Source organism: Rattus norvegicus, chromosome 6 (genome assembly GCF_036323735.1).
Source record: "Rattus norvegicus strain BN/NHsdMcwi chromosome 6, GRCr8, whole genome shotgun sequence".
NCBI classification, from domain to species: domain Eukaryota; kingdom Metazoa; phylum Chordata; class Mammalia; order Rodentia; family Muridae; genus Rattus; species Rattus norvegicus.
The window spans coordinates 24403806-24429344 of NC_086024.1; positions in this window are offsets into that span (position 1 = coordinate 24403806).

Genomic DNA, 25539 nt, shown 5'->3' on the forward strand with positions numbered 1-25539 from the left:
CAGAGCAAGCAGATCGGGCTCCCAAGAACTGATAACAAATGAGTCCTTTTTAATTTTTACCACAACAGAGCTCCTCAAAACAAACAAACAAATGAACGAACAAACAAACATATTATTATCAAGAGATGGCACTGGCATCTCTGCTTTTGTAGGTCTATGATAATATTTTATTAATACATCAGGCACAATTTGTTACATTGTTGGTGTATACAGCATTAACTTAAAATGTATCTTAAGCTGAGATAATTCATGCTTTTGAGTATTGCATATATCAAATATTACAGATTTTTTTTACGAAGTACCTGTTAGATATATAAAGGTACAAAGAAAAGGCAGGATGTATAAAAGAACCATGGTCTTTGAACACTTTGAGTCTTGGAATTCCAATTTCACATCTTAAGAGGCCTCAGGACTTTTCACGCTCTTGAGTATCTGTTAGAATTATTGATATTCTATAACAAACTTAATTAGTGAAATTGTTACATGTCTTAATTTCAGATATCTCCAAGTTTTCTATCTACGGCTTCCTTTTTTATGCTTAATTCTTGGGTATTTCTGTGATGGATTAAACTTATTTCTTGTACATTAATTTTCAAAACAGAAATCAGTTCATAATTTTCCTGTTGTGTTATCATTCAGATTTTGAACTACTATAATCTTTGCTTCAAAATATTCACAGAATATGTGTTATTTCTTTGGAAGAGCTGGAGTGTATATCATATAATTTCTTTCTTAAAAAATTGGAAGAAATAATCATGAAAATGATTTGGACTTCATAAGAACTTTATGAAGTTTTAATTATAGACTGAACTTCTTTAAAAATAATAGACTATTCTGAGTTTCTAAATTTTTGACGTGTCTGATGTTACACTTTTTAAAGGCAATTTGTTCATTATATATAATTTGTCAACAGTTTTTGTACTAAAATTGATCATTGTGCCATATCATTATCTTTTCAATGTCAAGAAAATTTGAACTGATGGTCACTCTCGGAAAATATAACATTGATTATTTCATGTTAGCATTTGTTCTTAACTATTACTTATTTTGCTAAATTTTGATTAGTTTCAATTCTCTGTCTTTTAAGTTGATATTTGTGTGGAATATATTTTAGTGTTAAGCTTTTGACATTTTTATATTTAATGTATAATACTTCTAACCAATGTAAATTTTATATTCATCTAAATATCATGAGTGCTTTATAATTAGGTATAAATTAGCATACTACTATTGAGTGAAGATTAATAAAATTAGGCTCATCATTTTACTACATTTTACTACAGGAAGTAAGTTTTTGCTATTTCTGTATTCTTGCCTGACATAACCTTTATTTATTTATTGTTTAATATGTACTAGGGGTAACAAGTAGAATCACAGGACAATTTCAAGAGTTGGTTACCTCCTACTTTTGTGAGTCTTGAGAATGAAAATCATGCTGACAGCTTTGGTGTCAAGCACCTTAGCAGCTGACTATATTCCACACTAAACACATTTATTCTCCAAACTACCATATGTAATCATCTAAAAATTCCAATCTTCACAATGTGCTTTCTAGTTTTCTATGAAATTGCAACACATGTCATTGATGCATTGGACATTGTGATTTTTCCATTTCTTATAAACTCATTCATCACATTCGTGATGATTTGTCTATAATTACAGCTGAGTCTCATATGTCCCAAGCTAACCTTGGATTCATTGTGTAACCAATTCTCCACTGGATTACAGGATGAAAGGAATGCATTATGGCTATTTATGTAGTGCTATGCATTCAAGTCATGATTTCCTGCATTCCATATGATCTTTCTTCTAAATCAATGTTTCTTTAGAATTATTTTTTTAAAAAAAAATTAATGATTGTATTGAAGTTAAAGCACCCAAATTCTTTAGTTCTTCATGTGTTTATTTCATTCTACTCAGCTATTTATTCTGATCAATTATAAATTTTATATATTTATTTATTTTTATTAAAAAGTATTTTTATTTAATATATTCTTATTATAGTTTTCCGTCCTTTAAATTCTCCCCAACTGATATCCACCTAATCTCACATCTTTTCTTTCTCTCAATAGAATACAAACAGGCATCTGAAACTAATAATGAAATATATAGGATAAAGTTAAAACAAGGTAACCAGAATAGGATTGACCATGCAAACTAAAATCAGTAGGCATGATATTGCCGAAATATCCAACAAAGGGGAGATAGAATATGTAGGGACCATCTCCAGTAGATAGGCACAGGTCCTAGTTGAGGGATGGGGCCACCCTCCAATCTCAAAAATTTTAACCCAGAATTGTTTCTATCCAAAAGAAATGCAGAGACAAAGAGTGGAGCAGAGACTAAAGGAAAGGCCATTCAGAGAGTGCCCCTCCTAGGGATCCATCTTATCTGCTGACCCAAAACCCAGACACTATTGCTGATGACAAGAAGCACTTGTTGACAGGAGCCTGGTATGTCTGTCCCCTGAGAGTCTCTGCCAGAGCCTGACCAATACAGAAATAGATATTTGAAGTTAACCATCAGACTGAGCACAGGGACCACAGTGGAAGAATTAGGGTAATGACTGATGGAGTTGAAAGGGATTGCAACCCCATAGGAAGAACAACAGTACCAACTAACCTGGCCAGGGACTAAGCTATCAAACAAATGCTACACGGGCATGGACCCATGGATCTAGCTACATATGTAGTAGAGGATGATCTTACCTGGAATCAGTGGAAGGGGAGTCTCTTGGTCCTGTGGAGGCTTGACACCTCAGACTAAAGGGATGCTACAGCAATGAGGTGGAAATGAGAGTAGGAAAGTGGAGCAGCATCTTCACAGTGGCAAGGGGGAGGAGCAATGAGATGGGTGGCTTGTGGAAGGGAAATCAGGAAGGGGTAAACATTTGAAATGTAAATAAATAAAACAACCAATTTTTTTTTAAAAAAGAGAGAAAACCCAAAGAAATAACATAAGAAACACATATGGATTCAGACACATACATGTTTACACCATTACAGATCCCTTAAAAATAAAATACTGGAAACCACAATAAATACTCAACACCTTTTTATGTCAAAGAATATAAATAATGTCCAAAGAGTTATAAGTCATGGAACTTCCAGAAATAGCATTGAGTTCATTAACTGCTGTCTGTCCATGGGGTCTATGCATATGGGTGGTTTGTACATCCAGTAAGAGTACATTGGACCTCTAAGGCTGGGCACTTCCTGTGTTTACCGGAAGTCCCACACCTGCGGATCCCGGACCGCAGCAGCTCTCTGCTCCCAAACCCCGTGGGAGAGAGACCCCACCGCCTGATCAGGCAGGCACTCCTGAGGCTGCAGAGCGGAGGAGACCACCAACACTGCCCACCCCTGCCCACATCCCTGGCCCAAGAGGCAACTGTATAAGGCCTCTGGGTTCCCGTAGGGGAGGGCCTGGGAGCGGCAGGACCCCTGCGCCTGAGACACTGCCGGAACCTGAAGGAAACAGACCGGATAAACAGTTCTCTGCACCCAAATCCCGTGGGAGGGAGAGCTGAACCTTCAGAGAGGCGGACACGCCTGGGAAACCAGAAGAGACTGCACTCTGTGCACATCCAGGCGCCAGAGGAAAACACCAAACGCCATCTGGAACCCTGGTGCACGGAGGCTCCTGGAAAGAGCGGCGCAGATCTTCCCGGTTGCTGCCACAGCGGAGAGGACTTAGGCAGTACCCCACGAGCAAACTTGAGCCTTGGAACCGCAGGTAGGACCAACTTTTCCCCTGCAAGAAACCTGCCTGGTGAACTCAGGACACACAGAGGCAAAATTCCTCTAAGGCCGGGCACTTCCTGTGTTTACAGGAAGTCCCACACCTGCGGATCCCGGACCGCAGCAGCTCTCTGCTCCCAAACCCCGTGGGAGAGAGACCTCACCGCCTGATCAGGTGGGCACTCCTGAGGCTGCAGAGCGGAGGAGACCACCAACACTGCCCACCCCTGCCCACATCCCTGGCCCAAGAAGCAACTGTATAAGGCCTCTGGGTTCCCGTAGGGGAGGGCCCAGGAGCGGCAGGACCCCTGCGCATGAGACACTGCCGGAACCTGAAGGAAACAGACCGGATAAACAGTTCTCTGCACCCAAATCCCGTGGGAGGGAGAGCTGAACCTTCAGAGAGGCGGACACGCCTGGGAAACCAGAAGAGACTGCACTCTGTGCACATCCAGGCGCCAGAGGAAAACACCAAACGCCATCTGGAACCCTGGTGCACGGAGGCTCCTGGAAAGAGCGGCGCAGATCTTCACGGTTGCTGCCACAGCGGAGAGGACTTAGGCAGTACCCCACGAGCAAACTTGAGCCTTGGAACCACAGGTAGGACCAATTTTTCCCCTGCAAGAAACCTGCCTGGTGAACTCAAGACACAGGCCCACAGGAACAGCTGAAGACCTGTAGAGAGGAAAAACTACACGCCCGAAAGCAGAACACTCTGTCCCCATAACTGGCTGAAAGAAAACAGGAAAACAGGTCTACAGCACTCCTGACACACAGGTTATAGGACAGTCTAGCCACTGTCAGAAATAGCAGAACAAAGTAACACTAGAGATAATCTGATGGCGAGAGGCAAGCACAGGAACCCAAGCAACAGAAACCAAGACTACATGGCATCATCGGAGCCCAATTCTCCCACCAAAGCAAACACGGAATATCCAAACACACCAGAAAAGCAAGACCTAGTTTCAAAATCATATTTGATCATGATGCTGGAGGACTTCAAGAAAGACATAAAGAACTCCCTTAGAGAACAAGTAGAAGCCTACAGAGAGGAATCGCAAAAATCCCTGAAAGAATTCCAGGAAAACACAATCAAACAGTTGAAGGAATTAAAAATGGAAATAGAAGCAATCAAGAAAGAACACATGGAAACAACCCTGGACATAGAAAATCAAAAGAAAAGACAAGGAGCTGTAGATACAAGCTTCACCAACAGAATTCAAGAGATGGAAGAGAGAATCTCGGGAGCAGAAGATTCCATAGAAATCATTGACTCAACTGTCAAAGATAATGTAAAGCGGAAAAAGCTACTGGTCCAAAACATACAGGAAATCCAGGAATCAATGAGAAGATCAAACCTAAGGATAATAGGTATAGAAGAGAGTGAAGACTCCCAGCTCAAAGGACCAGTAAATATCTTCAACAAAGTCATGGAAGAAAACTTCCCTAACCTAAAAAAAGAGATACCCATAGGCATACAAGAAGCCTACAGAACTCCAAATAGATTGGACCAGAAAAGAAATACCTCCCGTCACATAATTGTCAAAACACCAAACGCACAAAATAAAGAAAGAATATTAAAAGCAGTAAGGGAAAAAGGTCAAGTAACATATAAAGGCAGACCTATCAGAATCACACCAGACTTTTCGCCAGAAACTATGAAGGCCAGAAGATCCTGGACAGATGTCATACAGACCCTAAGAGAACACAAATGCCAGCCCAGGTTACTGTATCCTGCAAAACTCTCAATTAACATAGATGGAGAAACCAAGATATTCCATGACAAAACCAAATTTACACAATATCTTTCTACAAGTCCAGCACTACAAAGGATAATAAGGGGTAAAGCCCAACATAAGGAGGCAAGCTATACCCTAGAAGCAAGAAACTAATCATCTTGGCAACAAAACAAAGAGAATGAAAGCACACAAACATAACCTCACTTCCAAATATGAATATAACGGGAAGCAATAATCACTATTCCTTAATATCTCTCAATATCAATGGCCTCAACTGCCCAATAAAAAGACATAGATTAACAAACTGGATACGCAACGAGGACCCTGCATTCTGCTGCCTACAGGAAACACACCTCAGAGACAAAGACAGACATTACCTCAGAGTGAAAGGCTGGAAAACAATTTTCCAAGCAAATGGTCAGAAGAAGCAAGCTGGAGTAGCCATTCTAATATCAAATAAAATCAATTTTCAACTAAAAGTCATCAAAAAAGATAAGGAAGGACACTTCATATTCATCAAAGGAAAAATCCACCAAGATGAAGTCTCAATCCTAAATATCTATGCCCCAAATACAAGGGCACCTACATATGTAAAAGAAACCTTACTAAAGCTCAAAACACACATTGCACCTCACACAATAATAGTGGGAGATTTCAACACCTCACTCTCATCAATGGACAGATCATGGAAACAGAAATTAAACAGAGATGTAGACAGACTAAGAGAAGTCATGAGCCAAATGGACTTAACGGATATTTATAGAACATTCTATCCTAAAGCAAAAGGATATACCTTCTTCTCAGCTCCTCATGGTACTTTCTCCAAAATTGACCATATAATTGGTCAAAAAACGGGCCTCAACAGGTACAGAAAGATAGAAATAATCCCATGCGTGCTATCGGACCACCACGGCCTAAAACTGGTCTTCAATAACAATAAGGGAAGAATGCCCACATATACGTGGAAATTGAACAAGGCTCTACTCAATGATAACCTGGTCAAGGAAGAAATAAAGAAAGAAATTAAAAACTTTTTAGAATTTAATGAAAATGAAGGTACAACATACCCAAACTTATGGGACACAATGAAAGCTGTGCTAAGAGGAAAACTCATAGCGCTGAGTGCCTGCAGAAAGAAACAGGAAAGAGCATATGTCAGCAGCTTGACAGCACACCTAAAAGCTCTAGAACAAAAAGAAGCAAATACACCCAGGAGGAGTAGAAGGCAGGAAATAATCAAACTCAGAGCTGAAATCAACCAAGTAGAAACAAAAAGGACCATAGAAAGAATCAACAGAACCAAAAGTTGGTTCTTTGAGAAAATCAACAAGATAGATAAACCCTTAGCCAGACTAACGAGAGGACACAGAGAGTGCGTCCAAATTAACAAAATCAGAAATGAAAAGGGAGACATAACTACAGATTCAGAGGAAATTAAAAAAATCATCAGATCTTACTATAGAAACCTATATTCAACAAAATTTGAAAATGTTCAGGAAATGGACAATTTCCTAGACAGATACCAGGTATCGAAGTTAAATCAGGAACACATAAACCAGTTAAACAACCCCATAACTCCTAAGGAAATAGAAGCAGTCATTAAAGGTCTCCCAACCAAAAAGAGCCCAGGTCCAGACGGGTTTTTGTGCAGAATTCTATCAAACCTTCATAGAAGACCTTATACCAATATTATCCAAACTATTCCACAAAATTGAAACAGATGGAGCCCTACCGAATTCCTTCTATAAAGCCACAATTACTCTTATACCTAAACCACACAAAGACACAACAAAGAAAGAGAACTTCAGACCAATTTCCCTTATGAATATCGACGCAAAAATACTCAATAAAATTCTGGCAAACCGAATTCAAGAGCACATCAAAACAATCATCCACCATGATCAAGTAGGCTTATCCCAGGCATGCAGGGATGGTTTAATATAAGGAAAACCATCAACGTGATCCATCATATAAACAAACTGAAAGAACAGAACCACATGATCATTTCATTAGATGCTGAGAAAGCATTTGACAAAATTCAACACCCCTTCATGATAAAAGTCCTGGAAAGAATAGGTATTCAAGGCCCATACCTAAACATAGTAAAAGCCATATACAGCAAACCAGTTGCTAACATTAAACTAAATGGAGAGAAACTTGAAGCAATCCCACTAAAATCAGGGACTAGACAAGGCTGCCCACTCTCTCCCTACTTATTCAATATAGTTCTTGAAGTTCTAGCCAGAGCAATCAGACAACAAAAGGAGATCAAGGGGATACAGATCGGAAAAGAAGAGGTCAAAATATCACTATTTGCAGATGACATGATAGTATATTTAAGTGATCCCAAAAGTTCCACCAGAGAACTACTAAAGCTGATAAACAACTTCAGCAAAGTGGCTGGGTATAAAATTAACTCAAATAAATCAGTTGCCTTCCTCTATACAAAAGAGAAACAAGCCGAGAAAGAAAATAGGGAAACGACACCCTTCATAATAGACACAAATAATATAAAGTACCTCGGTGTGACTTTAACCAAGCAAGTAAAAGATCTGTACAATAAGAACTTCAAGACACTGAGGAAAGAAATTGAAGAAGACCTCAGAAGATGGAAAGATCTCCCATGCTCATGGATTGGCAGGATTAATATAGAAAAAATGGCCATTTTACCAAAAGCAATCTACAGATTCAATGCAATCCCCATCAAAATACCACTCCAATTCTTCAAAGAGTTAGACAGAACAATTTGCAAATTCATCTGGAATAACAAAAAACCCAGGATAGCTAAAGCTATCCTCAACAATAAGAGGACTTCAGGGGGAATCACTATCCCTGAACTCAAGCAGTATTACAGAGCAATAGTGATAAAAACTGCATGGTATTGGTACAGAGACAGACAGATAGACCAATGGAATAGAATTGAAGACCCAGAAATGAACCCACACACCTATGGTCACTTGATTTTTGACAAAGGAGCCAAAACCATCCAATGGAAAAAAGATAGCATTTTCAGCAAATGGTGCTGGTTCAACTGGAGGGCAACATGTAGAAGAATGCAGATCGATCCATGCTTATCACCCTGTACAAAGCTTAAGTCCAAGTGGATCAAGGACCTCCACATCAAACCAGACACACTCAAACTAATAGAAGAAAAACTAGGGAAGCATCTGGAACACATGGGCACTGGAAAAAATTTCCTGAACAAAACACCAATGGCTTATGCTCTAAGATCAAGAATCGACAAATGGGATCTCATAAAACTGCAAAGCTTCTGTAAGGCAAAGGACACTGTGGTTAGGACAAAACGGCAACCAACAGATTGGGAAAAGATCTTTACCAATCCTATAACAGATAGAGGCCTTATATCCAAAATATACAAAGAACTCAAGAAGTTAGACCGCAGGGAAACAAATAACCCTATTAAAAAATGGGGTTCAGAGCTAAACAAAGAATTCACAGCTGAGGAATGCCGAATGGCTGAGAAACACCTAAAGAAATGTTCAACATCTTTAGTCATAAGGGAAATGCAAATCAAAACAACCCTGAGATTTCACCTCACAGCAGTGAGAATGGCTAAGATCAAAAACTCAGGTGACAGCAGATGCTGGCGAGGATGTGGAGAAAGAGGAACACTCCTCCATTGTTGGTGGGATTGCAGACTGGTAAAACCATTCTGGAAATCAGTCTGGAGGTTCCTCAGAAAATTGGACATTGAACTGCCTGAGGATCCAGCCATACCTCTCTTGGGCATATACCCAAAAGATGCCTCAACATATAAAAGAGACACGTGCTCCACTATGTTCATCGCAGCCTTATTTATAATAGCCAGAAACTGGAAAGAACCCAGATGCCCTTCAACAGAGGAATGGATACAGAAAATGTGGTACATCTACACAATGGAATATTACTCAGCTATCAAAAACAACGAGTTTATGAAATTCGTAGGCAAATGGTTGGAACTGGAAAATATCATCCTGAGTGAGCTAACCCACTCACAGAAAGACATACATGGTATGCACTCATTGATAAGTGGCTATTAGCCCAAATGCTTGAATTACCCTAGATCCCTAGAACAAAGGAAACTCAAGACGGATGATCAAAATGTGAATGCTTCACTCCTTCTTTAAATGAGGAAAAAGAATACCCTTGGCAGGGAAGGGAGAGGCAAAGATTAAAACAGAGACTGAAGGAACACCCATTCAGAGCCTGCCCCACAGGTGGCCCATACATATACAGCCACCCAATTAGACAAGATGGATGAAGCAAAGAAGTGCAGACCGACAGGAGCCGGATGTAGATCGCTCCTGAGAGACACAGCCAGAATACAGCAAATACAGAGGCGAATGCCAGCAGCAAACCACTGAACTGAGAATAGGTCCCCCGTTGAAGGAATCAGAGAAAGAACTGGAAGAGCTTGAAGGGGCTCGAGACCCCAAAAGTACAACAATGTCAAGCAACCAGAGCTTCCAGGGACTAAGCCACTACCTAAAGACTATACATGGACTGACCCTGGACTCTGTCCCCATAGGTGGCAATGAATATCCTAGTAAGAGCACCAGTGGAAGGGGAAGCCCTGGGTCCTGCTAAGACTGAACCCCCAGTGAACTAGACTATGTGGGGAGGGTGGCAATGGGGGGAGGTTTGGGAGGGGAACACCCATAAGGAAGGGGAGGGGGGAGGGTGATGTTTGTCCGGAAACTGGGAAAGGGAATAACACTTGAAATGTATATAAGAAATACTCAAGTTAATAAAAAAAAAAAGAGTACATTGGAAAAAACCCTATTTTTTCCTATTGGGAAGTGCTACCAGCTAAAGATAGCAGCTGGATTAGGAATAGGTACTTTGTCTACTTCCCCTCTCAGTGCTGAAACATCTGGCTTATACAATTAATTTCTAATAGGTATAAAGGACTAAATCAAATTGATTAAAAACTAGATACAATGCTAAACAGATCCTCGATATATGAAAAAGTCATAGCTGAAAAATACCTAAAATAAACTCATCATCTATAGTCCTCAGGGAAATATAAACCAAAACTATCTTGACACTTCATATTATATCAGTAAGAACGGGCAGGAACAGTAAAACAAATGACAGCTCCTGTTGGTGAGTATGTGAAGGAAGGGGACCCTCCCACATTATTAGTGGGACTGCAGATGTATACAACCGCAGCTGAGAAAGGATCCGCCTCAAGATCTAGGTTTACTACTTTCAGACACATACCCAAAGGAAACTACAGTGTCCTACTATAGAGACACTTACTTAACCATGTTCATTCCCATGCTGTTGATGATACCTAAATATTCTAAGAGGGCATACAATCCGAATTTATCAAGTTTGCTCTGGGGTCATTAACACTGTCATAGGAAGAGTGTTGTATCATTGTTTATCTTTTATTAGAAAATGAATCACTTATTACTTTATTATCTGTATGCTTAATTATGCTTTATAGTCAAATTTTAGAATTTGGGGTACATATCTTGCTATTCCTACGGTGAACTTTCTATTTTATTCTCTCAGATAAAGGTTAGGTTCCTAGATATCTAAATACCAGGCCGATCTTGCATTTTTAGAATGCAAGTTAATTACAAGTTATTAGTATTTTCTGTATACCTTTGATTTCATGCACTTCATAAAATACTGTAATAAAGAAAACCAACTGATAATTTCTCTCTTCCTTTCTTGTGTGTCTTTTAATGTTGTATTTGACTTGCAGAACTATTGAGAAATAGTTTAAATTTTAAATTTCTTATGTGTATCATTGGTAAAATAAAATTATGTTCATTGGAAGATTTAAAACATAATAAACATTTCCAATATTTTCCAGTTGACATTGTCAGTTCTCCACGGCTGTGACCAAACTTCTCAGATACCAAGTCTGCATGGAGGTTGTATGCACTTTGAGTTTTAGGTTCAGAGGTTTCAATCCATGGTCACTTGTTCACATTGCTGTGATAGAATGAACATTGCTTAATGATATAAACAGGTGAAAGAGATCCTCTGACCATCTCAGGGTATCTGAGAAGTGAGGAAAAGCCTAGGGCCCTATTATCCACTTCAGTGAGTTCACCCCCCACAGAGAGAACTTTTTTAGGAGTTCTGACATGATTAGGAACCACTAGATGACAACAATTCTGCAGTATGGTGACAATATCCTGATCATGAGAGTCTTTGGATAACAAGACTCTCATTAAATTATGGATCACAAAAGACATCACTTTTATTATTTAAGCAAATTATTCTCTACCTTTGCTTCTTTTTCTACTCACACTTTAAAAAGGCTTATATTTTCTATCTCCCCTTTCTTGAATATTAGCTAAAATAACAGAAAAACACAATTTTCTCTCCCTATTCTCCAAACTTCCAATCTGACATTTTCCCTAAAGTAGGTTAGAAATTCCTTCATGATTTGCAATATCCATATATTTATTTTAATACATTACTATTACCTTTCAAATATGACTACCAGGAGGCAATGATAACTGTAAAATAGTTTATATTCTGAAACAGAAATCCTTCTCAGAGCTTAACGTGTTTGATACAAGATAAGGATATAAGATTATTCCAGGTCATTCTTTAGAGGATACAGAAAATATCTGATTTACTGTCATGATTTCTAAATTTTCATAAATCATCTACAATATAAGCATTTTGATAAGATACACAGGCCAAATAAAGGAGAAGTAAGGCCAGGCACAGCGAGGGTAAGACATTCTCTCAAGCACAAAGCTTGTGGCAGATAGGTTTAAGACTCAAATAACATATACCGTCTGACTCCAAGGCATGCTCTGAGAATTAATACCTGTATTTTCAAGTGATTTACCAAGTACACTGCAATCCTAATCATCCTTTAGTCCTTCAGTACATCAGGAAACCTTGAGTGGCATCTCTGTCCCTAGATAAGCATCTTGGCTATAGTGAAATTAGTGTATACCTCAAATACATTGAATTTAAGAATTATTGATTTTGGCATCAAAACCAACAGACCTCAGTTTCTACTATTGGCCATTAAGCAGAGATCACTCCTGTACCTCTTCGTTTATATTTCCTTTCTTTGTTCAGTCCATTTTCTGAAAGATACGCAACAGTATTTGGTGCACAACATAAGGATAACTGGAAAGTACATGCAAAGAAACAAATTGGCAAAGCTTCAGCAATGCAGATTCTTTTTCTATTCATGCCTTTGAAAATACCTGAGAAAAGCATGAACATTATGAATGCATCAGAAGTTTTGAGATACAGAAGGAGGAAAGGAATATGAGGGAAGGAAATGAAGAGATAACAAAACATTTATTCTCTGAAGGGACTTTTGCTTCCTTTAGCCTGTGAACAGAGGGATAAGTCTATAGCATCTATAGGTATAGTGTCAGAAAAGAACATTGGGCAAAAATGGACTGTCAATGGTCTCTGCTTTGTTTTCTCTCTTTCCCTTCTCCATCTAAGTAATTTATAATAAAACTGTATACATACACACTCTACCTGTTGTTGTGTTTTCAAAAGAATAAAAAGTGTTCAAATCATTGGAATTCGAAAACACTATTAGAACATATGACCCTTATTGTCAACAATCATATTTCAAAAAAGTCAACCATACTCCTCTTGAAAATACAAAACCAAAATGAGTCACTTCATCTGGTCTCAGGAACCACAATGCATGCAAGCTAAAATATAGATATAATCATTTACAAAATGATGAATGACCTCAGAGAATATAGACTTGCCTAGTCACTGCTTCTTGGCCTTTTGGTTAAGATCAAGTGTAGACTTGGCTAGTGTGGGGAATGTCTCTAGTAGAGTCTTGCCTAGAATGGTTACCATCATAAAGGATGAATGCTTGGCCATTTTGGAGAGGAGCTAGTAGAAGGTTAGCTCCTATGGCTAGGTCATAGTGAACTAATTACAAGAGTGTTTGAAGTCATAGATGATGGATAGATAGTTGTCTGTAGTGGGAAGATCAAAGAATCAAGGCTTAGCTGGAGTGAGTATGGTGAAAATGGGACAAACCTTAGCTAGAATGAGCAAGGGCCATAGTGAAGGCTTTTTGCCAGAACCTGCAGATTATATATAGAAGCCTCACTAAGAATTGGGCAAACAAATAATCCAAAATAAAATTAAAAATCAGTGGGTAGTAGCTAAATGCTCCCATTTTTCTTTTTTTCTGGTTTTAATCTATAATAAAGTCAAGTTTGCTTGAAAAATTAAAAAAAAAACAAGAAATATAATGTCTTCTAGTTTGTAAGGATACAGTTCTAGCACCACTTCTTGAGAAGCAAGGTAGAAGACAAAAGGTCAAGACAATGAAACAATGGCATTATACTTGCTCTCAGAATCCAGAACACTTATGAAATAATAAAAGACCTCCCACATGCAAAGTCTTTTTCTCTATATGGTGCACTACCTGCCTTCTAACTCTCCTTCCCAATCATGCCCTCAAATAGCAGAAGTCACAATGATTTCTTAGTTTAATATTTTAATTAATTATTTATTTTATGTATATGAATGCACTGTAGGTGTCTTCAGACACACCAGAAGAGGGCACTGGATCCCACTACAGAATGGTTGTGAACCATCATGTGGTTGCTGGGAATTGAAATCAGGACCACTGGAAGAGCAGTCAGTGCTCTTAACTGCTGAGCCACCTCTCCAGCCTGATTTCTTAGTTTTGAAAGAATGTGTTGTGATTTTAATTTTGTACATGTATTTCCTCTGGAAAACACACATAAAAATATCCCCTTAGTTATCACTTCAATCCCTGTGTCTTTTATTTTTCTGCATAGCACTTAATAATTATCTAACATGCCATGGAATATTTCTGGTTTGTGTTGATCTGTCTCTATTGCTAGGCTACAAGAAAAATAAGCCTGTGATTGTTTTGTATTTCATCTATTAATCTATTCATAGTGATCTTTTGATATTCAGCCTGTGGAGACTTGCCAGATATATAACAAGTACTTAAAATTGTTGATGTGTGAATGGATAAACATACAGATAGGACATCACTGTTTTTTTTACTTTAGAGAAACTTTTAATTTCTAGCAAATTCCTTTTGTTTGTTCTTTTTTGTTTACTTGTTGTTTAAATCTATGTTTAATATGATAATTGCACAGTTCTCAGTTCATAAATGTATCCAGTCATTAATATGGTAAATATGAAGAGCCAATGGAGAACAATGACTCCACTCTTTTACTGTCTCAATCAATAGTCAAGTAAAGAACTTGACTCTCATAGAAATGAGAGTACCTTCCAGCTAAAATTCTGAGACTTAAAGAATATCAGAAAGGAGTGTTACTTGCCCCTACACTTTCTTTTTATTTTCATTTCCTTTTGCTGATTTTTTTTGTTTGTGTTACTTTGTTATGTCTTTCTTTTTTTTTAATTGAAAATATATTCTTCTCAGACACAATACATCCAAATCACAGTTTCCCCTCCCTCTGCTTCTCCAGCCTCATCCCCCCACCTGCTCAGCTGCTCCCTACCTCTCCCTCTGCTTCACTCCTCCTCAGTCTCCCCTCAGAAAACAACAGGCCTCCAAGATACTATAAGCAAACAGGACAAAAATATGGTAAAAATATAAAATTTCTCATACAGAACTCTGAGCTAAGGATTCTGAGGAAGATCACAGGGAAGATTGAAGTCAGACAGGATGGAAGACAGCAGGAGAACACAGGCCACTGAATCAACTAACCAGAGACCACATGGACACACAGCAACTGAAGTGACAAGACAAACATGGGGTTTGCATGGATATGGACCAGGTCATTTGTGTGTATGTTCTGGCTGTTAGCTTCGTGTTTTTTGGTGTTCTCCTAACTGTGGGAGCAGGTATGTTTCTGACTTCTTTGACTACTCTTAAGACTGTTCCTTAAAGATACACGAGGACTATAAGATTGATGAAGCTAAAGAGTGAATGCTGAAAGGGACCGGATGTAGATTTCTCCTGAGAGACACATCCAAAGCATGTCCAATACAGAGGTCAATGCTAGCAGCAAATCACTGAACTGAGAACAGGACCCCCTTTGGGGGAATTAGAGGAAGGATTGAAAGCTGAAGGGGCTTGCAACTATGTAAGAACAACAATGTCAACCAACCAGAGCTTCCAGGGACTAAACCACTACCTAAAGACTAAACATGGACTGACTCAGGGCTCCAACCTCATTAGTAACAGAGTGGTGCCTTGTTGTGACACCAGTGGAAGGGGAAGCTCTTGGTCCTGCTGAGGTTGGACCCCCAGTGCAGGGGAATATCGGGGCTGGGGGGGTGAGGTGGTAAAGGAGGTGGATAGGTGGAACACCCGTATTGGGAAGGGGGAGGGGATGCGGGCTTATGGACAGGAAACCGGGAAAGGGAATACTATTTGAAACGTAAGTAAAGAAATATATCTAATAAAAATTTTTAAAAAAGATGTGCACGAGGACAAGTCTATTGAGAGAAAATGGCTTACTGTTCATTTGTACTCAACTGCCAATTATAGTCACAGGCTTACAAGTATGTATATCATTGAGTACCCTCCAGTAACCTTCCATAGTGGATATTTGAAGTAGTCTCTTTGTCATGCATTGGTCTACCTTGCTCTGCAGTCCCCAGAAAAATAATGTAACCTAAACCTCAGAATATAGCCCACAGTAAGAGAAAAAATAATCGGAAACTGGACAAAATAAGGAAAATAAAAAATAAGCCAGAATCTCTGAGAATTTTGAAAATACTCTCCATCCTTGTTCTGAATTACATATTAGACTTTTATGATAAATGATAAATGATAAATAGGACTGTCTTTGTTTAAAATTCATTTTAGGTGGAAATTCTTTGATATCTATGAGCCAAATTGTTTCTATTAACATAGCTTTAAACATAAACCATGTCCTTCATGAATTACGGCTGTGTGCAGACATTTACCACATGCTCCACTTGCTTTCCACCTCTAAGGTAAACAGAACAACCCAAAAATGACTACAGTTGTGAATGTGCTATGGGATTGAATAAAGAGTATATATGAAACCTTTACCATTATGACTTATGCAAAGAGCATATTGAATAAACATAGCAGAGATTTTTTATTAGAGAAAATGATTTGTATAGTCTATGGCTTGAATAAAATCTGAGGGAAATTTTCGAAGGTTCCTCGTAAATAGACATTGCTGTTCTTTTGCCCTTATATTACATGTGCTGCCTTTATACGTAAGAGATCATTTGCTTTAGCCCTTACAATTTCTTTTTCTCTCTGTCTGTTTACACGCACACACACACACACACACACACACACACACACGCACACACACACACACACACACGCACGCACATGCACGCACACGCACACACACACACACACACACACACACACACAAAATTTAGTTTCCAAGAACTAAAATGTTTGAAAACTTTTTTGTTAGAAAAAATAAAAATCAACAGAAATTTTTTCTTCTTAGCTTTCTATCAGAATATTTAAGCTATTTTCCTTTTACATAGCATAAAAATGTGTGGATAAAAAAATGGATTCTGAACTCTGCATCAACAGAAGCTCTTCCTACTTACTCATCTTATCCATACTAATGTCATGCTCTCATGAAAAGCAATTATACATCATAAATCAATACTTCTATTTCAGTTGTATATTTGAGCAGAAACGCTTATCTGGAGAGCCAACAGATAGGGATACAAAAATAGAGAAGAGTTCGTTTTTTATTTTATATGAAAGATTCAGACAGAATTATGGGTGCCTTAGATATATTAAAACATATTAAAATTTGATATTAGGTCGTAGAAAACATGATTAGAGTAGATGAGTAGACAAAACATTCAAATTTGAAAAAGCTCAAGATTTTAACTTCAAGTAGCAAATGATTTTTTAACTTTTTAAGCAGATGAACTACAGTGGGAACAGCAGTTGTTGTGCACATTGTCAGTTAGAGTAAGTCTATCAGAGTACTTGATTAAAAAATACCACAGGAGACATTTATTTCACAATTGAAAATCAAGGGAAAATAATATTTCCTCTAGGCGGAGGAGCTGTAAAGCCAACCTCTCAGAGGTAATAGACTGAATATTTCTAAGTACTTTAAAGTAAATTTCAAATGATCTTGCCACCAGAAAGGAAAAATGTATAAATTGATGGATATGTTACATATCTTGAATTACTATTTCATAGAATTGTATCATATCTCACAACTCTGTGTAGCTTTAATTTGTTTATAATTTTTAATAACTTTATATTAGCAATTACAAAAACAGAAGCAGTATTCAATTAATAATCCCCAAAATACTATTGATAATATCACCATTATCAAAAATATTTTTCTATTTAAATAGGGAATGTTTTAAATATACTTTAATGGAGTACATGCATGGATTGATACATGTCCATGATACACAAGAGCAGATAAGAGCACAGACATGTAAAATAAAAAGTAATGTAGGAAAAGATAAGGATTGTGAGTACACTAACTGTAGTGTGCGTGCTGAGAATCCTTGGAACAATGTCCATACACTCACCCAACACAGATACACTAAACAGATATAATAACAAATAACAAAACTGATTAGAATTATTGGAATCAAAATATATTATCTGAAAAGAAAATTTGAAAGTTGTACTAATTTGAAAATCAAAAGGATTTTCTCTGAGAGTAAATCTTGATTGTCAGCATGGTTATTTATAGGATACACCGAGAGAAACACTTCAGCTTTGTTTCTGAGGGCATTTTCAGGAGAGGTAGACAGGGGGAGAAGACCTCCTCAGAAACAATACCATCTTTCCCACAGCCTCTCAGATATATTGAGATCCAAGGAAACAACAGTGCTGTGTGCTACCTTGTCTTTGTCCCTAAATGGTGAGTACATTGATCCCTTTACTATTGTTGCCATAGATGCTATGCCCATCCTTCACTGATAACAGGGGCCTGTGGAACAGTAGAACAAGAAGTACTCATGGACATAGGTGACATTGAACAGTCAATACTTAACCCAAAGTAGCATGTTTAAGCTATTAGAAACTGTAGAGCTACTGATATAAGATAGTCCTCTTTCCACTGGCATGGGATTCAGTGATCACTGAGAACTTTGGTTATGAAAGTGGTTGCCTTTCACAGGGTCTGAGAACTCATTCTGCTACAGTGTGTCTCCAGTATAAACCTGCCTATTTATACTTTTTTTGTTTTACTTAAAGCATGATTAGAAATTTGTTCTTGATCTCATCTGCCTAGTGATTCCTGCAGTGTGTATAACCACCACCACAGATATGAGGTGGGAGCCAATTCTTCACTTAGCCTTTGTTATAAATAATGATTGTGAACAATTGGCAAATAAAAGTAAACAAATTGTGGAGGGGGGATATTGTAGAAGAATTCCAAAATGAGTAAAGCATGGGTAAACTTCACAAGTGGATGAGTATGAATGTTGTCTCTTACTATTCTTCAATCACTTCTGAATATATGCTCCTATGGAATAAAAAAGGACACACACACACACACACACAGTATACATATATATATATATATATATATATATATATGATATAGAGTTACAGATATAGATAGATATAGATATAGTCTCTATGTATATTGATGAAAAAAATTTCAATTGCATAGTTGAAAATTGTCAGTCTTGTGTTTTTCTAGAAAGAACAAGAAATAGAAATGGAACCTCAAGTTTATTTTAGGATTTATTGCATAAGATCCTCAGTATCACTGGTGTTCTTTGATAGATCAGTGTGGGCTGAAAACTGTGGGCAGAAATCCTGGTTCTTATGAAGAAATTTCAGTTTGCTGAAGGCTGACATTTAGAGATTTTGTATTGGTTATGCACTTCTTGAATTTCTCAGTAGACAGGAGGATTTCATAAATACAAACTTAATTAAGTCTGAAGACTTGGTGCTAGATTTCAGATGAGAGGTGGGAAGAGTTTGTACTGCCATGTTCTCCAATGAACCAATTTGGTTAAATAAATGTAAAAGTCATAATAAATCACTGCTAAATTCCACCCTATATTTTAGGAAAGTGTTGCTTGTAATTAAAGTACTGACTCCTCTGCTTCTTCCTAGGAATTAATCAACAGAAATTTTCTTACATCTTGGAACCTGAATTTTTAATAAAGTTAATAACTTTTTGGTTCTAATAAAAATCAATCATCTCTATCGATAAAGGTAACTGTCCCTTCATTCAAACAGCTTTGACTGTCTTTTCCAACCTGCCACTGTGTTACAGTAAATGTAAATAATGAATAAAATCTGTGGTGTAACTGTAGAGAAGACTAATATTAATTTCTACATTATATTACATGTGTATCTTTGTATTTATTTATTATGATGAGCATGTGAGTTTCTCAGGAACTATTGTTAATTCCATCATTAAAGATTCTAAAAAACGTATATTGTAACAAATTGTAATTGTACCAATCATTTTCAACTCCTTGAAGAATCCACAGATTATGCCTTTATTCACCAAGCCCTCCCAGGATATACAACTATCATTTCCATTCTTGAGGGCAGAAATACTGCTCCTGTAAACCAGGAATTCCAATAAATCTGATGTATATATAGTATGATTATAGTTGATACACATTTAGAAGTTCAATCCGCAAAGTATTTACATGTACAAAGAGATATATTTCAAAGAAAATATTGCTACTATTCATTTTACTTGTCTTAGATTGTTGATATTTTGCAATTCTCAAGTAGAAGTAGATCTTATTGAATCTCCTTGATAGAAGGAGAGGCCTCATGAGGAAACAGGATTCAAGCCAACCTAGATTGTTATTGAAATCATCAATCCTTTGTGTGTGTTTATTGGGTGTAGGCCTTTGAATGTTTTGAAATTTAAGAAGGAATAAAGAAACCAGAATGGAAAGACATAAAAAGCAATACCAATTACTTTTTGCCACAGCAAATACTCTCATTTTTGAATGTTTTCTATAGTTTCTGGCTGTACTATCTTTATTGAAAGTACCATCATTTCTAGCCCTCTTCCTCACTGAGGTCTCTGCTACTGTCACTTAGTACTTGCCACAGATATTCGGCAGATTTGTTATCTGGTGTTTGGTTTCAAAACATGTTTAGAAACACTTCTTTGTGCTTTTTCTCTGAATTTCAATATGGACAAGCATGCAACTGTGCTAAGTACAATCCGTCTCTTTTACTTTTCATTACAGATTTCCAGTGAACTAGATATCAGTTAGAACTTGACAGAAATGGTCCCAATCACGTGCACTAAAGAGACAGAAAGTCAAAGTTTTATTCATAACTCAGAAGTGGAATGCATGGTTGCTAAATCCTTACTGGGTTACTGATCGAAACGAAAGGAAAGTTTACTGTAGAAGGCGGTTTCTACCTAGGAAAAATTGACTGAAAAGTAGGACATGTTTACGTTTGTTCTTCAGGATCTATCAAAATAGTAAGTAGATGGAATTGAGGCTGTTATTTTCTACAACAGGCTTGTTCTTCAAAGGTGATCATTCTGTCTATCCCAATGGACTGAATGTCATTGGATAGTCACTGATGCTTCTAGAGGATCAACATATATTCTAAGTTTGGGTGAAGGTCAGAGATAAAATTCAGGCAATGGTTTCCAGAGTGTATCTCTTTCTTCTACATATCTAATGTTTCTTTATGGTATGATAAAAAAAATCTGATTTCCTGACTATCCAACACCATCAGCCATTTTACCACTAACCTCGTGATTAGATTCTGCTTGAAATTGCATATTTCTGAGCATTCCTAAATAGATTACACACATTTCTATTACTGCAATATGACTCTGAGCAAAAGAAAGAAATCAATCTATTATATGACTGAGTTTGATTGTTCCCCAAATGGAGGAGGATTATTTGCGAGGTAGCATTGGCGACAGAGTGAACTTCTAAAAGAATAGATGGAATTACAGACAGCTCTGTAGTTGGTAACGTTATTCTGGCTACATTTTTATGTCTCCATTTCTAAGATGCCCTCATGCAGTCTTCCTCTGAAAGTATATCAATTCCTGTTAACACGTCTTCCTTCAGTGGGAATTCCTTCTTCAATCCTGTACTGAAATAGATGTCTGACACTCTGCTGAGAAAAGTGGATGCTATGAAAACAAATGAGATTAAGGATTGGCTTTCTAAGATTTACAATTTCATATAAGCTTTTGTATACAAACACTGAGCACAGTTTTCTCTGGATTCTGTTTCCTAAAGTTCACCTTATTTGTCTTTTTTTTTTAAGTAGAAAGGTAGTCTTTCTCAAAATCCATTAATTATCTTTTTTTTCCTTTTTTTTTTATTAACTTGAGTATTTCTTATATACATTTCGAGTGTTATTCCCTTTCCCGGTATCCGGGCAAACATCCCCCTCCCCCCTCCCCTTCCTTATGGGTGTTCCCCTCCCAACCCTCCCCCCATTGCCGCCCTCCCCCCATAGACTAGTTCACTGGGGGTTCAGTCTTAGCAGGACCCAGGGCTTCCCCTTCCACTGGTGCTCTTACTAGGATATTCATTGCTACCTATGGGGTCAGAGTCCAGGGTCAGTCCATGTATAGTCTTTAGGTAGTGGCTTAGTCCCTGGAAGCTCTGGTTGCTTGGCATTCTTGTACTTTTGGGGTCTCGAGCCCCTTCAAGCTCTTCCAGTTCTTTCTCTGATTCCTTCAATAGGGGACCTATTCTCAGTTCAGTGGTTTGCTGCTGGCATTCGTAATTATCATACACTAATCTTCTGTGCGAGAAAGAAACCTCCGTTCAAATCCTAAGCAGCCATGTAAAAGTTGATCATGCTCACACATGCCTATAATTTCAGTACTGGGCCACATCAATGCAGCAGGTTCCTAGGAGTTTGGATACCCATAAGTGTAGCCAAACAGGAGCTCCAGGATCAGTGAACTTAATTGTTTCAAGTCAAAAGATTGGGAGAAATCTAGGAAGATCCCAAAGTTCTTTTTCCTCTCTACATGAACAGAGAGTTACACAGCCACATTTACACACACACACACACACACACACACACACACACACACACGTGCGCGCACACACACATGCACACGCACATGCATACATACACACAAACACAGGCACATATACACATACACAAGCACACACACTCATGCACACTTACACTCTCACATATAGATTTTCTGGAGACAATAATGATCAAAGTGAATTTTTAGGAGAAGAATTTCAGAAATTTGTGCATATTGTCCTATGGATGGTCTTCTTGGATAGTTAACAACATTGAATTTCTTAACTTCCAGGAATTATTTTTTTTTCATTTTATATAATACGCTATCGCATGTGGCAATACATAGCATTGATTCATAAAAGTTGACCAACTTAATTGGAAAGGTGGTACACTGGTTTAATATTTCCCTTTTACATGTAACTTACTCCACTCTATACATTCACTATGTGGTATTTTAGGAAAACCGTCCTCATACAGCGTGAATAATGTCAGAGTTTTCACACTATTAGTATTCAGCTTTGGCTAGGGAACAAAGTTGCCAGCAGACCTGAAGATGTGTTCAGAATACATTCCGTGTTTAAAAGCCCTTGCAGTGATTCAAACTACAGACGATTTTTGCTTTTATTAAGCTAGAGAAATTGGAACGGAAAGATGACCACTTTTCCTTTGGGGAGGAGGAGCTGTCTTAATATCTTTACTGAGAATCAAACTGTTAGGTGTATGCAAATTTGCCCTTTTACAATATGAACCAATGTGTCCATCTCCTCACAAAGAAAGGAGAAAGGCAATCCCAAGGTCGGGGTTCCAAAAACACTTTATTGTACAATGGCAATTCACTGACCTTTGTGAAATAAAGCTATATTAAGTTCAAGCTGATTTGTTTACTCTCCAGTGATGTTATCCTGCCTTGCATACAGATCAGTGAGTGGAAAGAAAAAGGAGAAAAAGAAACACATTAGAGAGCAATTCAACTGTTTAACGTTCTGTATAGCTAATGTTAATATCTGAAGAGATTATTTTTGCTTTTTAATCTTCTCTTGGACATTAATGACAGAAGTATTACAATCTTTTGAGGGAATAGTCATTAAGCCAGACGGGTAAATGCTTCCCTAACCTCTTTTAGAAACTAATTTGGAGGAAGTTGTAAAATATGGAGACAAGAAACACATTGCATAAATAAACCATTTTGGTCTTGTTAAAATTATAATCCAGAAGTATATATTATATGACAAGTTAAAAGGATTTCTTAAGTTTGTTTAGTGTGGCTTCACTGTAACCACAGGTTAAGTAATAGGGCACAGACTTCAAAAATAATCTAATAAGATATTTAGAAATAGGAACATCTGTATCACAAACACTTCAAAATAAAATTTAAGTATTGTCTACTAATGAGGCTTCGGGACAGTTTGCATTGCAGGAAAGTATCTAGGAATGTCCAAGTTCTAAAGTCTTTATAGCAAAGTGAGAACACCCCTTGATGTGATGATAACAGTTATTTTTACTCCATATTATATAAGAGCAATAGGGTAGGTGTTAGTAATGTTTCTGTTGCTCTGACTAAGCACTCGAAACAATCAATTTAACAGGATGGTAAGCATATTTTGCTGGTAGGTGTGAATCTTTATTGGCCAGAAGATGGTACTTACCATTTTGGGACCAAGGAAGAGGTAGCACATAGTGACAGAATATCTGCAGCGGTGTAAAGTGTCACCATGTAGAATCCAGCAAAAAGTGAGAGTCAGGAACCAGGGCTCCAGTATGTCCTTAAAGAGCATGCCTCCAATAACATCATTGCCTTCGATCTGCACCCACCTCTGAGATGCAATGACTTCTGGAAACCAAGTTTTTAGTATATAGGCCTTTAGGGAATATTGAAGATATGAACTGTGTCATGGACCTTTTTAAGAGAGTGATGTCTGGCTACAGTTAAATACACAAATCTTTCAAGTAAACATTGTTATTGTTATGTATATTTTACTATTGTTACTGTTATGTATATTTTACTACAACCTTTGAATCACTTGGGCACAGTTGGAATCATAACCATCAGTCCTTCTTAGAAGGAGGAACAAAAATATTCCTAGGAGGAGATATGGAGACTATGGAGACAAAGTTTGGAGCAGAGACTGAAGGACTAGCCATTAAGAGCCTGCCCCACGTCGTGATCCAGCCCATATATATATACAGCCACCAAACCCAGACATTATTGCTGATGCTAAGAAGTGCAGGCTGACAGGAGCCTGATATAGCTTTCTCCTGAGAGACTTTGCCAGAGCATGGCAAAAACACAGGCAGATGCTTGCAGCAAACCATTGAACTGAGAACAGGGTCACCACTGGAGGAGTTAGAGAAAGAATTGAAGGAGCTGAAGAGGTTTGCAACCCCATAAGAACAACAATATAAACCAACAAGAGCTCTCAGGGACTAAATCACCATCCAAAGAGTACACATGGATAGACCCATGGCTCCAGCTGCATATGCAGCCTTGCTGGGCACCAATGGGAGAAGAAGCCCTTATTCCTGCCAAGGATTGACCACCATTGTAGGGGAATGTTGGCTGGAGGGATGGATGGGTGGGGGAACACCCTCATAGAAGAAGGGGAAGGGGTTAGCATTGGGAGTTTATGGATAGGGAAATCAGGAAAGAGGATATTTGAAATGTAAATTTTAAAAATCCAATAAAATTTAGAAAACACATTAATATATTTTCATATAAATAATTTTATTGTCAATAAAAATTTTAAAACTGAGACATTTCAAATTTAGAATTTCCTTAAAGAACAAATGATAAAAACATATTTTACATTCTGATTAACACATAAAACCTCTTTAATTCTAATTCTTGCAAGCTGATAGAATGTCAGTTTCCTAAAGGGTTTAAAGCAGAGAATGCAAGAATAGGAAAGATTTAAGAAACGAATTAGTAAAATAACAAAATGTAAAAATACAAATCTGCCATAAAATTTATTTTTCTGCCTAATTCTCATTTCAGAAAGTATTAAACTATTCACTTCAATAAAATAAGAAAAATCTTATACAACCTCCTCTATGCATTTGCCTGCATACAGTTGTCACGGGATGTGAGAGGAAGTTTCAGAAATGAGTTTTTCAACTTAACTTGGAAATAATTCGGATTGAAAACACG